Source organism: Scyliorhinus torazame, chromosome 10, assembly GCF_047496885.1.
Source record: "Scyliorhinus torazame isolate Kashiwa2021f chromosome 10, sScyTor2.1, whole genome shotgun sequence".
NCBI lineage: Eukaryota > Metazoa > Chordata > Chondrichthyes > Carcharhiniformes > Scyliorhinidae > Scyliorhinus > Scyliorhinus torazame.
This window is the reverse complement of record NC_092716.1, coordinates 51,325,086-51,339,576: the sequence shown is the minus strand read 5'-3', so window position 1 is coordinate 51,339,576 and position 14,491 is coordinate 51,325,086. Positions and strand designations below refer to the sequence as shown.

The following is a 14,491-nucleotide window of genomic DNA, read 5'->3' as shown; positions in this document are numbered from 1 at the left end:
AATCTGGTTACTGAGGTTCGATCATAACCCTAGAATCTGTGGACCTATTCCTAATACTATCTTGTAGTGGCACTCAGCACATGGTGGATGTCTGAGTGGCTTGCTATGAGCTCTGTGCCCTGAGCTGTCTCCTGCTGGAATGCTCAGGAAGTGTTGTGTTCCCTGTTTTGTACTGTGTATGCTCTTGCCTGTGATTGGCTGTGGTGTTGTGTGTGTGTTGATTGGTCCGTTGATCTGTCCATCAGTATGTATGTGCTATGATGTTTACCTGAATATCATGACAAATGTGACATTTGGTACCACAAACCCAGCTCACAACTGTAACACTCCACCAAGTCTCAGCAATCTTAACTAGAAAAGATCTGACCTCATCACACTTTCATGCAAATTCTATAATAGAATAGTTGCATGTGACAAATGTTGAGTAACTGCTTCCATTCCAAAAAATTCACCAGAATTCACAAGTTAATGAATAATGCTGATGAAGGATGTAGATTCTGTATCTTAACATGCTACAAAGGTCTTAATGGAAGCAAATTTATCAGCTATATTCTCACTCTACAAAAGTAACTTAAAAATGAACATACCTGGAATGTTGCAAGTTGGTGCAGTGATAGAATTTGTCTTAAAACTACGAATGGACACAACAAATTAGTGGCAAACCTGCTGGAGAAACAGGAGTGCATGAAAGTTTTGCTTCTTTTCTATCTCCAGAGCCCTTCAACAAAACAAAACTTGTTAATGACTGTGTGGAAATGTACCATTTTGATTAATCATTACTTTACAAGTAATCCTGCGCCTGCAAAGTACGTCCTGAGAACTGAGTCAGCAGCAATCAGTCTCTGCAGAAAATACATCAGTTCAGACATCTCTCACTGACAAATTAGTTGGTAAACAACAGCGACAGGTTTTGCAATTGTATGGTGTACTAATAAAACAGCTTTCCAAGCACAGTTTTTCTCCCATTTCCAAGGCAGTAGAATCGGTCACTCAATACCAAGGTAGGATTTGTGATTCAAAGTGGTGTTTATTATGAAAAAAATGTATTTTAAAGTATTAGGCAAATAAATGAAAAATTGTGCTTGAGAGATTTACCCCAGTGCCTGTTACTTCTCAGGAAAACATGTTCTAATTTATCTGTATTATGTGTGATTTTTAATGTTACCATGACGATAATATGTAGTGGAGGCTCAGTGAAGGAACTATGTTGTCGCTCAATTGTATGATAGAGTTGTGCATATCTCATACTCCTAACTTGAGCCAAATGGTTCAGTAACATCTGAAATGAAAGAGACTGCTTTCCTGAGAGGGTAGTATAATGCCATGTCACTTCAGAGTGCCTTATATGTGTGTTCAATGATTTTGAGAGGGGGAACAGGCGAGTTGAGGCTTCAGATTAAATTTACAAATATTTCTATTCAGTGGAAAAATAGGGGAAGACTCCTGTTTCTCCAACAGGTTTGCCACTTTCATTGTGGGTTGAATGATAGGATGGTAATAGTCATGTACTCACAGTGTGTTTTTCTGGGCAGTGGGATCAGTAATAACCGGCACAGTTGCAATATTATTTATATTTAAGTGAATTTTAATTTGTCAATTTACACCAAAGATGTTGGTGTATGAAAGTGCATGTCAGAAAGGCAAGGTCACAGTGATCATGGGGGACTTCAATATGCAGGTGGACTGGGTAAATAATGCTGCCAGTGGACCCAAGGAAAGGGAATTCATTGAATGTTTACAGGAGGGCTTTTTGGAACAGCTTGTGATGGAGCCCACGAGGGAACAGGCCATTCTGGACTTAGTGTTATGTAATGAGCCAGACTTGATTAAAGATCTTAAAGTAAGGGAGCACTTAGGAGGCAGTGATCATAATATGGTAGAATTCAATCTCCAATTTGAAAGAAAGAAGGTAGAATCAGATGTAAAGGTGTTACAGTTAAATATAGGTAACTACAGGGGCATGAGGGAGGAACTGACGAATATAGACTGGGAGCAGAGCCTAGTGGGAAAGACAGTAGAACAGCAATGGCAGGAGTTTCTGGGAGTAATTGAGGACACAGTACAGAGGTTCATCCCAAAGAAAAGAAAGATTATCAGAGGGGGGATTAGGCAGCCATGGCTGACAAAGGAAGTTAGGGAATGCATCAAAGCAAAAGAGAAAGCCTATAATGTGGCAAAGAGTAGTGGGAAGTCAGAAGATTGGGAAGGCTACAAAAACAAACAGAGGATAACAAAGAGAGAAATAAGGAAAGAGAGGATCAATTATGAAGGTAGGCTAGCCAGTAACATTAGGAATGATAGTAAAAGTTTCTTTAAATACAGTAAAAACAAACGGGAGGCAAAAGTAGACATTGGGTCGCTCCAAAATGACGCTGGTAATCTAGTGATGGGAGACAAGGAAATAGCTGAGGAACTAAATAAGTATTTTGCGTCAGTCTTCACAGTAGAAGACATGAGTACTATCCCAACAATTCAGGAGAGTCAGGGGGCAGAGTTGAATATGGTAGCCATCACAAAAGAGAAAGTGCTAGAGAAACTAAGAGGTCTAAAAATTGATAAATCTCCGGGCCTAGATGGGCTACATCCTAGAGTTCTAAAGGAGATAGCTGAAGAAATAGTGGGGGCGTTAGTTATGATCTTTCAAAAGTCACTGGAGTCAGGGAAAGTCCCAGAGGATTGGAAAATCGCTGTTGTAACCCCCCGTTCAAGAAGGGAACAAGGAAAAAGATGGAAAATTATAGGCCAATTAGTCTAACCTCGGTTGTTGGCAAGATTCTAGAATCCATGGTTAAGGATGAGATTTCTAAATTCTTGGAAGTGCAGGGTCGGATTAGGACAAGTCAGCATGGATTTAGTAAGGGGAGGTCGTGCCTGACAAACCTGTTCGAGTTCTTTGAAAAGATAACAAATAGGTTAGACCAAGGAGAGCCAATGGATGTTATCTATCTTGACTTCCAAAAGGCCTTTGATAAGGTGCCTCACGGGAGACTGCTGAGTAAAATAAGGGCCCATGGTATTCGAGGCAAGGTACTAACATGGATTGATGATTGGCTCTCAGGCAGTACTCCCCGCATTGGAGATCTCTACTGCCTCCCGAAAATACATAAGGCCAACACACCAGGCCGCCCTATCGTTTCAGGCAATGGGACCCTGTGTGAGAACCTCTATGGCTACATCGAGGGCATCTTGAAACCCATCGTACAAGGTACACCCAGCTTCTGTCGCGACACGACGGACTTCCTACAGAAACTCAGCACCCATGGACCAGTTGAACCAGGAACATTCCTCGTCACAATGGACATCTCGGCACTCTACACCAGCATCCCCCATGACGACGGCATTGCTGCAACAGCCTCAGTACTCAACACCGACAACTGCCAATCTCCAGACGCAATTCTGCAACTCATCCGCTTCATTCTGGATCACAACGTCTTCACCTTCGACAACAAGTTCTTCATCCAGACGCACGGAACAGCCATGGGGACCAAATTCGCACCCCAATATGCCAACATCTTCATGCACAAGTTTGAACAGGATCTACTCACCGCACAGGACCTTCAACCGACGTTATACACCAGATACATCGATGACATTTTTTTCCTTTGGACCCACGGCGAAGAATCACTGAAACGACTACACAATGACATTAATAAGTTCCATCCAACCATCAGACTCACCATGGACTACTCTCCAAAATCAGTTGCATTCTTGGACACACTCGTCTCCATCAAGGACGGTCACCTCAGCACTTCGCTTTACCGCAAACCCACGGATAACCTCATGATGCTCCACTTCTCCAGCTTCCACCCTAAACACATTAAAGAAGCCATCCCCTATGGACAAGCGCTCCGTATACACAGGATCTGCTCAGACGAGGAGGAGCGTAACAGACATCTACAGACGTTGAAAGATGCCCTCGTACGAACGGGATATGGCACTCGACTCATCGATCGACAGTTCCAACGCGCCACAGCGAAAAACCGGACCGACCTCCTCAGAAGACAAACATGGGACACAACCGACAGAATACCCTTCGTCGTCCAGTACTTCCCCGGAGCGGAGAAACTACGTCATCTTCTTCACAGCCTTCAACACGTCATTGATGACGATGAACATCTTGCCAAGGTCATCCCCACACCCCCACTACTTGCCTTCAAACAACCGCGCAACCTCAAACGAACCATTGTTTGCAGCAAACTACCCAGTCTTCAGAACAGTGACCACGACACCACAGAACCCTGCCATGGCAATCTCTGCAAGACGTGCCAGATCATCGACATGGATACCACTATTACACGTGAGAACACCACCCACCAGGTACGCGGTACATACTCGTGCGACTCGGCCAATGTTGTCTACCTCATACGCTGCAGGAAAGGATGTCCCGAAGCGTGGTACATTGGCGAGACCATGCAGACGCTGCGACAACGAATGAATGGACATCGCGCAACAATCACCAGGCAGGAATGTTCCCTTCCAGTCGGGGAACACTTCAGCAGTCAAGGGCATTCAGCCTCTGATCTCCGGGTAAGCGTTCTCCAAGGCGGCCTTCAGGACCCGCGACAACGCAGAATCGCCGAGCAGAAACTTATTTCTGCTCGGCACACATGAGTGCGGCCTCAACCGGGACCTGGGATTCATGTCGCATTACATTCATCCCCCACCATCTGGCCTGCGAAATCCTACCAACTGTCCTGGCTTGATACAATTCACACCTCTTTAACCTGGGGTTACCCCATCTCTGGATCTGTAAAGATTTAATCACCTGCTAATGCTCGCATTCCTAGCATTGTTTGGCATCTTTGAATTTGTCTATATATGTGTTTCTGGAGCAGACCTCTGCATTCACCTGAGGAAGGAGCAGCGCTCCGAAAGGTAGTGACATCGAAACAAACCTGTTGGACTTTAACCTGGTGTTGTAAGACTTCGTACTGTGCTCACCCCAATCCAACGCCGGCATCTCCACATCATGTCAGGCAGAAGGCAGAGAGTTGGGATAAAAGGTTCTTTTTCGGAATGGCAACCGGTGGCGAGTGGTGTCCCGCAGGGTTCAGTGTTGGGGCCACAGCTGTTCTCTTTATATATTAACGATCTAGATGACGGGACTGGGGGCATTCTGGCTAGGTTTGCCGATGATACAAAGATAGGTGGAGGGGCAGGTAGTATGGAGGAGGTGGGGAGGCTGCAGAAAGACTTAGACAGTTTAGGAGAGTGGTCCAAGAAATGGCTGATGAAATTCAACGTGGGCAAGTGCGAGGTCTTGCACTTTGGAAAAAAGAATAGAGGCATGGACTATTTTCTAAACGGTGACAAAATTCATAATGCTGAAGTGCAAAGGGACTTGGGAGTCCTAGTCCAGGATTCTCTAAAGATAAACTTGCAGGTTGAGTCCGTAATTAAGAAAGCAAATGCAATGTTGTCATTTATCTCAAGAGGCTTGGAATATAAAAGCAGGGATGTACTTCTGAAGCTTTATAAAGCATTAGTTAGGCCCCATTTAGAATACTGTGAGCAATTTTGGGCCCCACACCTCAGGAAGGACATACTGGCACTGGAGCGGGTCCAGCGGAGATTCACACGGATGATCCCAGGAATGGTAGGCCTAACATACGATGAACGTCTGAGGATCCTGGGATTATATTCATTGGAGTTTAGGAGGTTGAGGGGAGATCTAATAGAAACTTACAAGATAATGAATGGCTTAGGTAGGGTGGACATAGGGAAGTTGTTTCCATTAGCAGGGGAGACTAGGACCCGGGGGCACAGCCTTAAAATAAAAGGGAGTCACTTTAGAACAGAGATGAGGAGAAATTTCTTCAGCCAGAGAGTGGTGGGTCTGTGGAATTCATTGCCACAGAGGGCGGTGGAGGCCGGGACGTTGAGTGTCTTTAAGACAGAAGTTGATAAATTCTTGATTTCTCGAGGAATTAAGGGCTATGGAGAGAGAGCGGGTAAATGGAGTTGAAATCAGTCATGATTGAATGGTGGAGTGGACTCGATGGGCCGAATGGCCTTACTTCTGCTCCTATGTCTTATGGTCTTATGGTCTTATGTTTCATTGAAACACCCATGGAATCATTTTCTGTATGCTTGCAGCAAGTCACCTGCCCACTCTCAGCACTCTCAGACGTACAGGGACACACGCCGTCCGGGTTTCTAGCTCATCTTTTAAGTACAGCTTTTGTGGCAGTCGGTCAGAAATACGAAATTGAAGCATTGTTCCTTCAGTGTTTAAAAAGGGAAAGTGAAAATCAAAGAACGACTTAGGTCAGGCGGCTCTCTTGTGCGAACAAAATCAAAAGCAAGTCTGAAAATGAGTAATAAAACAGAAAATAAGGATGCTGATCTGTCGACCTCTTCTAGTTATCTTTTTGCTGTTGTGCTTCCTGGTGACTTGTTGAAAAGTGGTTCCACAGCTACATACAACAAGCAAACCACATTGATACTATTCTGCAATCCCCAAATCGTTTCATCAACACCAATTAGGTGTCAGGGTCAGAGCGAGCACCGTTCTTTTCCATGAGCTCCTACTCATATGGTGTGAGGGAGCGTTTCTAAGGTGGGAATGCCCAGTATGATAACCTGCTGCTTGTGGACATTTTTTCAGCAATACTATTGAACAATTAAGAGAAGGACTAGCAATTGAGGCGCATAAGAGAGCTGGAAGAAGATATGGAGAGACATTGGCAGGTTCAAGTGCAGCAAAGGGTTTTAGGGTTGTAAGTAATTGGAGTTTGGGTAGTTGGATGCCTATAATGCATGATCATGGGCTAGAGACCCACCTTAGTGAAGAGTTAGTTGTACATATGTGCCTTTCATGGGATTCATAGAATTTACAGTGCAGAAGAAGGAGGCTATTCGGCCCATCGAGTCTTCACTGGCTCTTTGAAAGAGCACCCTACCCTAGCCCACACCTCTACCCTATCCCCATTACCCAGCAACCCCACCCAACACTAAGGGCAATTTTGGACACTATGGGCAATTTATCATGGCCAATCCACCTAACCCGCACATCTTTGGACTGTGGGAGGAAACCGGAGCACCCGGAGGAAACCCACGCAAGCACGGGGAGAATGTGCAGACTCCGCACAGGCAGTGACCCAAGCCGGGAATCGAACCTGGGACCCTGGAGCTGTGAAGCAATTGTGCGAACCATCATGCTACCGTGCTGCCCTTTTTCAGAGGATGAAGTGTGTGGTGATGCTCAGGGCGGACCAGGAAAGACAAGGATGTCTATTGTGTAAATGTGCCTTCCCTACTGAAGTCATTTCAACTCTTACAAAATTGGTTTGTAGTAGGGAGTGACAGAGTTGCCTCTCAGTGACAAGATTACCTCCTTCCAAGTGGAGCCAGTGAGGTTCCTGCCATGTCTTCTGGCATTGGCACAGACATCCAACAGTCTGTCTTCCTCAACTCAATTTTCTCAAAGTTTGCAGATCTGAGTCTATGAAATTCTGGGTGGATATTTTGTGGTTGGTGCCCTGCCCTGTTGCCTTATTGCACTTTGTTCAAGTAGAACATGCCATTGACATACTTGCAAAAAAATCAGAAAAAAGATGGGGAGACATTCAGGCGAAGTTAGTTGCAGGTCAATTGAGTGAGTCAAGAACTATTTCTTCTTTACATTCTTGTTCCCCAGTCTGCCGGTTAAGTGTTCAGGTAGAACAATGTTTTTTCAAGTATGCACTCTAGTCCCATGCATTCCAGCAAATTATACCCATATTATATGGGATTTCAACAATCACTACCCAAATGGCTTGAGGTCCAAAAGATGCAGGCCAGAACCACAAGTGTGACCATGGACCGGTTGTGGCACACTTTCAGCACCCATGGCATCCCTGAAGTGTTAGTGTCAGACAATGGCACTGCTTTCACCAGCTGGGAATTTGAGACGTTCGTGGCCTTGAATAGCATCTGCCATTTGGGGACCGCTCTGTATCGCCCTGCCTCGATGGGTAGTTGTAATTGGAGATTAACTTCAGGGGCATTGGCACTATTGTCTGTGGCCAGGATCAAGAGTCCCGAAGGTTATGTTGCCTGCCTGGTGCTCGGTTTCGGGATATCTCATCTGAGCTGCAGAGGAACTTGGAGTGGGAGGGGAAAGATCTAGTTGTCGTGGTCCATATAGGTACCAACGACATAGGCAGAACAAGGACACAGGTTCTGCTAAGGGAGTATGAACAGCTAGGAGCTAAAATAAAAAGCAGAACCAAAAATTTAATAATCTCTTAATTACTACATGAGCCACGAACCACGGGTTGCATCTAAACTGGAGAGGCATAAATATGCTGGCCATGAGGTTTGCTTGTATCACACGGGAGGGTTTAAACTAGTATGGCAGGGGGGTGGGTACAGGAACAATAGGTCAGAAGGTGATAAAATTGAGGGAGAACTAGGGAATCGGGTCAGTAGGGCTCTGAGGAAGAGCAGACAGGGAGATGTTGCTGAAAACAGCGGGACTGGTGGCCTGAAGTGCATATGTTTTAATGCAAGAAGTATAACAGGTAAGGCAGATGAACTTAGAGCTTGGATTAGTACTTGGAACTGTGATGTTGTTGCCATTACAGAGACCTGGTTGAGGGGAGGACAGGATTGGCAGCTAAACGTTCCAGGATTTAGATGTTTCAGGCAGGATAGAAGGGGGTGTAAAAGGGGTGGAGGAGTTGCGCTACTGGTTAGGGAGAATATCACAGCTGTACTGCGGGAGCACACCTCAGAGGGCAGCGAGGCTATATGGGTAGAGATCAGGAATAAGAAGGGTATAGTCACAATGTTGGGGGTTTACTACAGACCACCCAACAGCCAGCAGGAGATAGAGGAGTAGATAGGTAGACAGATTTTGGAAAGGAGTAAAAGTGACAGGGTTGTTGTGATGGGAGACTTTAACTTCCCCAATATTGACTGGGACTCACTTTGTGCTCAGGGCTTGGATGGGGCAGCGTTTGTAAGTAGCATCCAGGAGGGCTTCTTAAAACAATATGTAGATAGTCCAACTAGGGAAGGGGCTGTACTGGACCTGGTATTGGGGAATGAGCCTGGCCAGGTGGTAGAAATTTCAGTAGGGGAGCATTTCGGGAATAGTGACCACAATTCAGTAAGTTTTAAAGTGCTGGTGGACAAGGATAAGAGTGGTCCTAGGGTGAATGTGCTAAATTAGGGGAAGGCTAATTATAACAATATTAGTCAGGAACTTAAGAACCTAGATTGGGGGTGGATGTTTGAGGGTAAATCAACATCTGACATGTGGGAGGCTTTCAAATGTCAGTTGAAAGGAATTCAGGACCGGCATGTTCCTGTGAGGAAGAAGGATAAATACGGCAAATTTCGGGTACCTTGGATAACGAGAGATATTGTCGGCCTCGTCAAAAAGAAAAAGGAGGCATTTGTCAGGGCTAAAAGGCTGGGAACAGACGAAGCCTGTGTGGAATATAAGGAAAGTAGGAAGGAACTTAAGCAAGGAGTCAGGAGGGCTAAAAGGGGTCACGAAAGGTCATTGGCAAATAGGGTTAAGGAAAATCACAAGGTTTTTTACACGTACATAAAAAGCAAGAGGGTAGCTAGGGAAAGGGTGGGCCCACTGAAGGACAGGCGAGGGTTTCCATGTGTGGAGCCAGAGGAAATGGGCGAGGTACTCAATGAATACTTTGCATCAGTATTCACCAAAGAGATGGAATTGATGGATGTTGAGTCTGGAGAAGGGTGTGTAGATAGCCTGGGTCACACTGAGATCCAACAAGACGAGGTGTTGGGCGTCTTGAAAAATATTAAGGTAGATAAGTCCCCAGGTCCTGATGGGATCTACCCCAGAATACTGAAGGAGGCTAGAGAGGAAATTGCTGAGACCTTGACAGAAATCTTTGGATCCTCATGGTCTTCAGGTGATGTCCTGGAGGAATGGAGAATAGCCAATGTTGTTCCTTTGTTTAAGAAGGGTAGCAAGGATAATCCAGGGAATTACAGGCCGGTGAGCCTTTCTTCAGTGGTAGGGAAATTACTGGAGAGAATTCTTCGAGACAGGATCTACTCCCATTTGGAAGCAAGTGGTCGTATTAGCGAGAGGCAGCATGGTTTTGTGAATGGGAGGTTGTGTCTCACTAACTTGATAGAGTTTTTCGAGGAGGTCACAAAGATGATTGATGCAGGTAGGACAGTGGATGTTGTCTATATGGACTTCAGTAAGGCCTTTGACAAGGTCCCTCATGGCAGACTGGTACAAAAGGTGAAGTCACACGAGATCAGGGGTGAGCTGGCAAGGTGGATACAGAACTGGCTAGGTCATAGAAGGCAGAGAGTAGCAATGGAAGGCTGCTTTTCTGATTGGAGGGCTGTGACTAGTGGTGTTCCCCAGGGATCAGTGCTGGGACCTTTGCTGCTCGTAGTATATATAAATGATTTGGAGGAAAATGTAACTGGTCTGGTTAGTAAGCTTGCAGACGACACAAAGGTTGGTGGAATTGCGGATAGCAATGAGGACTGTCAGAGGATACAGCAGGATTTAGATCGTTTGGAGACTTGGGCGGAGAGATGGCAGATGGAGTTTAATCCGGACAAATGTGAGGTAATGCATTTTGGAAGGTCTAATGCAGGTAGGGAATATACAGTGAATGGTAGAACCCTCAAGAGTATTGACAGTCAGAGAGATCTAGATGTACAGGTCCACAGGTCACAGAAAGGGGCAACACAGGTGGAGAAGGTAGTCAAGAAGGCATACAGCATGCTTGCCTTCATTGGCCGGGGCATTGAGTATAAAAATTGGCAAGTCATGTTGCAACTGTATAGAACCTTAGTTAGGCCACACTTGGAGTATAGTGTTCAATTCTGGTCGCCACACTACCAGAAGGATGTGAAGGCTTTAGAGAGGGTGCAGAAGAGATTTATCAAGCTGTTGCCTGGTATGGAGGGCATTAGCTATGAGGAGAGGTTGAATAAACTCGGTTTGTTCTCACTGGAACGACGGAGGTTGAGGGGCGATCTGATAGAGGTCTACAAAATTATGAGGGGCATAGACAGAGTGGATAGTCAGAGGCTCTTACCCAGGGTAGAGGGGTCAATTACTAGGGGGCATAGGTTTAAGGTGCGAGGGGCAAGGTTTAGAGGAGATGTACGAGACAAATTTTTTACACAGAGGGTAGTGGGTACCTGGAACTCGCTGCCGGAGGAGGTGGTGGAAGCAGGGACGATAGTGACATTTAAGGGGCATCTTGACAAATACAAGATTAGGATGGGAATGGAGGGATACGGACCCAGGAAGTGTAGAAGATTTCAGTTTAGACGGGCAGCATGGTCGGCACAGGCTTGGAGGGCCGAAGGGCCTGTTCCTGTACTTAACTTTTCTTTGTTCTAATTGACACAGGGTCAATAAGATTAAGGAGGTTAATGCTTCGCTCAAAGATTGGTGTGGCAGGGGGGGAATGAACACAATATATGGAACAAGGTAAATGAGCTGTTGCGCACATTGAAATTGGCTGGTACGATGTTATGAGCATCAGAGGCGTGGCTGCAAGGGGATCAGGGCCAGGATCTAAATATACAAGGATTTGTGTCCTATCAAAAGGACAGACAGATGGGCAAAGGGGGCGGGTTGCATTGTTAATAAGGAATGAAGTTAAATTGATAGCAAGGAGCGATATAGGATTGGAAGGTATAGAATCTGTGGGTAGAGTTGAGGAATCGCAAAGGAAAACAAACCCTGATGGGAGTTATGTACAGGCCCCCCAGCAGAAATTAGGATATGGGGCAGAAAATAAATCAGAAGATAGATAAGGCATGTAAAGAAAGGCAATATTACAGTCATCATGGAGGACTTCAATATGCAGATGGACTAGGAAAATCAGGTTGGTAGCAGATGCCAAGAAAAGGAATTTGTGGATTGTTTAAGAGATATTTTTTGCGGCAGCTTGTGGTAGAGCCCACTAGGGAACAGACAATGGTGATGACATTTGGTGATGTGTAATGAGGCAGACTTGATTAGGGATCTTAAGGTGAAGGAACACTTCGGGGTCAGTGACCACAATATGATAGAATTTATCCTGCAGTTTGAGAGGGAGAAGGTGGAATCAGATGTCACGGTTTTACAATTGAATAAGGATAAGTACAATGACATGAGGGAGGAGCTGGCCAGAGTTGATTGGAAGGGGAACCTAGCAGGGAAGACAGTGGAACAGCAAGGGCAGGAGGTTTCAAGGGTTTTGTGAGGGCCACGAAGAATCCAGCACGAGTTTTAAGGATACAAAGTAATAACATTTATTTACAATACCATATATATATAACAGCAGCAGCAACTTCCCTTGCTGCACACTCCTTCCTGCTGGTTCCTAAACTGGCCAGCTTTATTTATACTTGGAGTTTACTAATGGTTTCTCCGCCCCCCTCATTGGGGAAGCTCATACTCCCACAGGATTGTGGGATTGTCATTAGTCCCTAGCCAATGGTAAGTAGGCAGGTTATAACATCCCTCCCCCCCCAAAGTCCAGGGAATCCACCGATGACCCTGGCGAAGGAGGGCGTCGGACTCGTTTTGCCGCAGGCCGGACACCATTTGCACGCGGCGCTGGATCAGGCGGCGTGTAACGAGACGGAGACCGGCACTTCCGTGATGAACGGCGCAATGGTTGTACATCCACGGCCCATGGACCCGAGGATTCACCCTCTGATGCATCCTGTGTCTCCATCTCGGAGTCAGAGTCTGCTGCCTCCGTCATGTCAGCGTCTCTATCTCCATTCGGTTCTGTAACGACCTGCGCAGGCTTCGAGTGAGGCACCAGTGGAAGATTGTGAGGACTACCTTCCCTTGTCTCTGGTCTCTGCGGCTGTAGAAATGAGCTCCGGGGGCGGGGTATCTTTTGAGGGGAGTCTTCTGGACCGAACGTGGTCTACATGTTTGCGCTGGATACGACCCTGGGCTTGCACCTGGTAAGATATAGGGCCCATTTGGCGAAAGATTACACTAGGAACCCACTGGGCACCACCAGCAAAATTCCGAACGAACACTGGGTCACCGGGCGCAAACTGCCGAATCGGCCGATGCCGAGAAAATCCCTGTCCCTGCCGTTCTTGTGTGCGGCATACTTTTGCGCCAATGTCCGGGAAAACCATACTAAGGCGGGTGCGAAGTCTCCGGCCCATTAGGAGTTCTGCGGGAGCTACCCCAGTCATCGCATCGGGGGTGGTCCTGTACGTAAACAAAAAGTGAGCCTGTCTCGTGTCCATTGATCCAGAAGACTGCTTCTTTAGGCCTCTTTTGAATGTCTGCACTACCAACCCATTTGAAGCCGGATGGTAAGGGGCAGTGCGGATATGGCTTATGCCGTTCATCTTCGTGAACCTCGCAAACTCCTCACTCGTGAATGGAGTGCCGTTATCCGTGACCAGCACCTCGGGGAGGCCATGCGTACTAAACGACAAACGCATCTTTTCAATTGTTGCGCAGGACGTTGTCCCCTGAATCTTATGCACCTCTAGCCATTTAGACTGGGCGTCAATTAATAGAAGGAACATGGATCCTTGAAAAGGGCCTGCGAAATCTGCATGTAAGCGTGCCCAAGGCCGCCCTGGCCATTCCCAGTGATGTAGAGGTGCGGCCGACGGAAGCTTCTGATGCTCCTGGCAAATGGCGCAGTTTTGGGCCACCTTCTCAATGTCGGTGTCGAGGCCTGTTCACCAGACATAACTCCGGGCCAACATTTTCATTTTGGTCACACCTGGATGCCCATTGTGCAAGTCTGTTAGTATCAGCTCCTGGCCTTTTTCCGGGACAATCACATGCATCCCCCACAAGAGGATGCCATCTTCCACGCTGAATTCTGACAGCTTGGAGGAAAATGCCCGCAACTCGCCTGGGAGCTGTCTATGCTGCCCACCATACAGGACTATGTGCCGAACCTTTGACAGGATTGGCTCTGTCTGGGTCCACTCACGGATCTGTGATGCCGTGACAGGCAAGGTGTCCATAAAATTTAGGGTTGCAACCACCTCACCGGTCGTGGGGGTCGACATGGGGCTGGTCGATAAAGGCAATCGGCTCACTGCGTCGGCATTTGCTATCTGCGTACCTGGCTTGTGCTCCAGAGAATACCCGTATGCAGCAAACAGCAAAGCCCAGCGCTGGATCCGTGCAGAAGCAATGGGCGGTATTGGCTTATCCTCTCTGAAAAGTCCCAGCAGAGGCTTATGATCAGTCACGATAGTGAAATGGTGGCCATACACGTACTGGTGGAAGCGTTTCACCACAAAAACAACTGCCAGGCCCTCCTTCTCAATCTGCGTGTACTTTTTCTCCGCTGCAGTCAATGTGCGGGAGGCGAAAGCTATCGGTCGCTCGGCCCTGTTCTCCATCTTGTGGGACAGGACGGCCCCAATACCATACGGGGATGCATCACATGTGACGAGCAAAGGCTTTCCAGGATCATAGTGGGTTAGTAACCCAGACAACGACAATTGTTGCTTTACCCGCCGGAAAGCGGTTTCTTGCGGCTGACCCCAAACCCAGGTG

At 46.7% G+C, this 14,491-nt stretch overlaps 1 protein-coding gene across 1 annotated transcript in view; it reads left to right on the top strand.

Moving 5' to 3' along the window:
* Positions 1-836: 836 nt before the first annotated feature.
* The window catches only part of slc7a9 (solute carrier family 7 member 9), a 138,117-nt gene continuing 124,462 nt past the window's right edge, over positions 837-14,491 (top strand). Inside the window, exon 1 of the mRNA XM_072518100.1 lies at positions 837-1,001. The gene's annotated coding sequence lies outside the window, so the exon portion shown is untranslated. The remainder of the gene's footprint in view (positions 1,002-14,491) is intronic.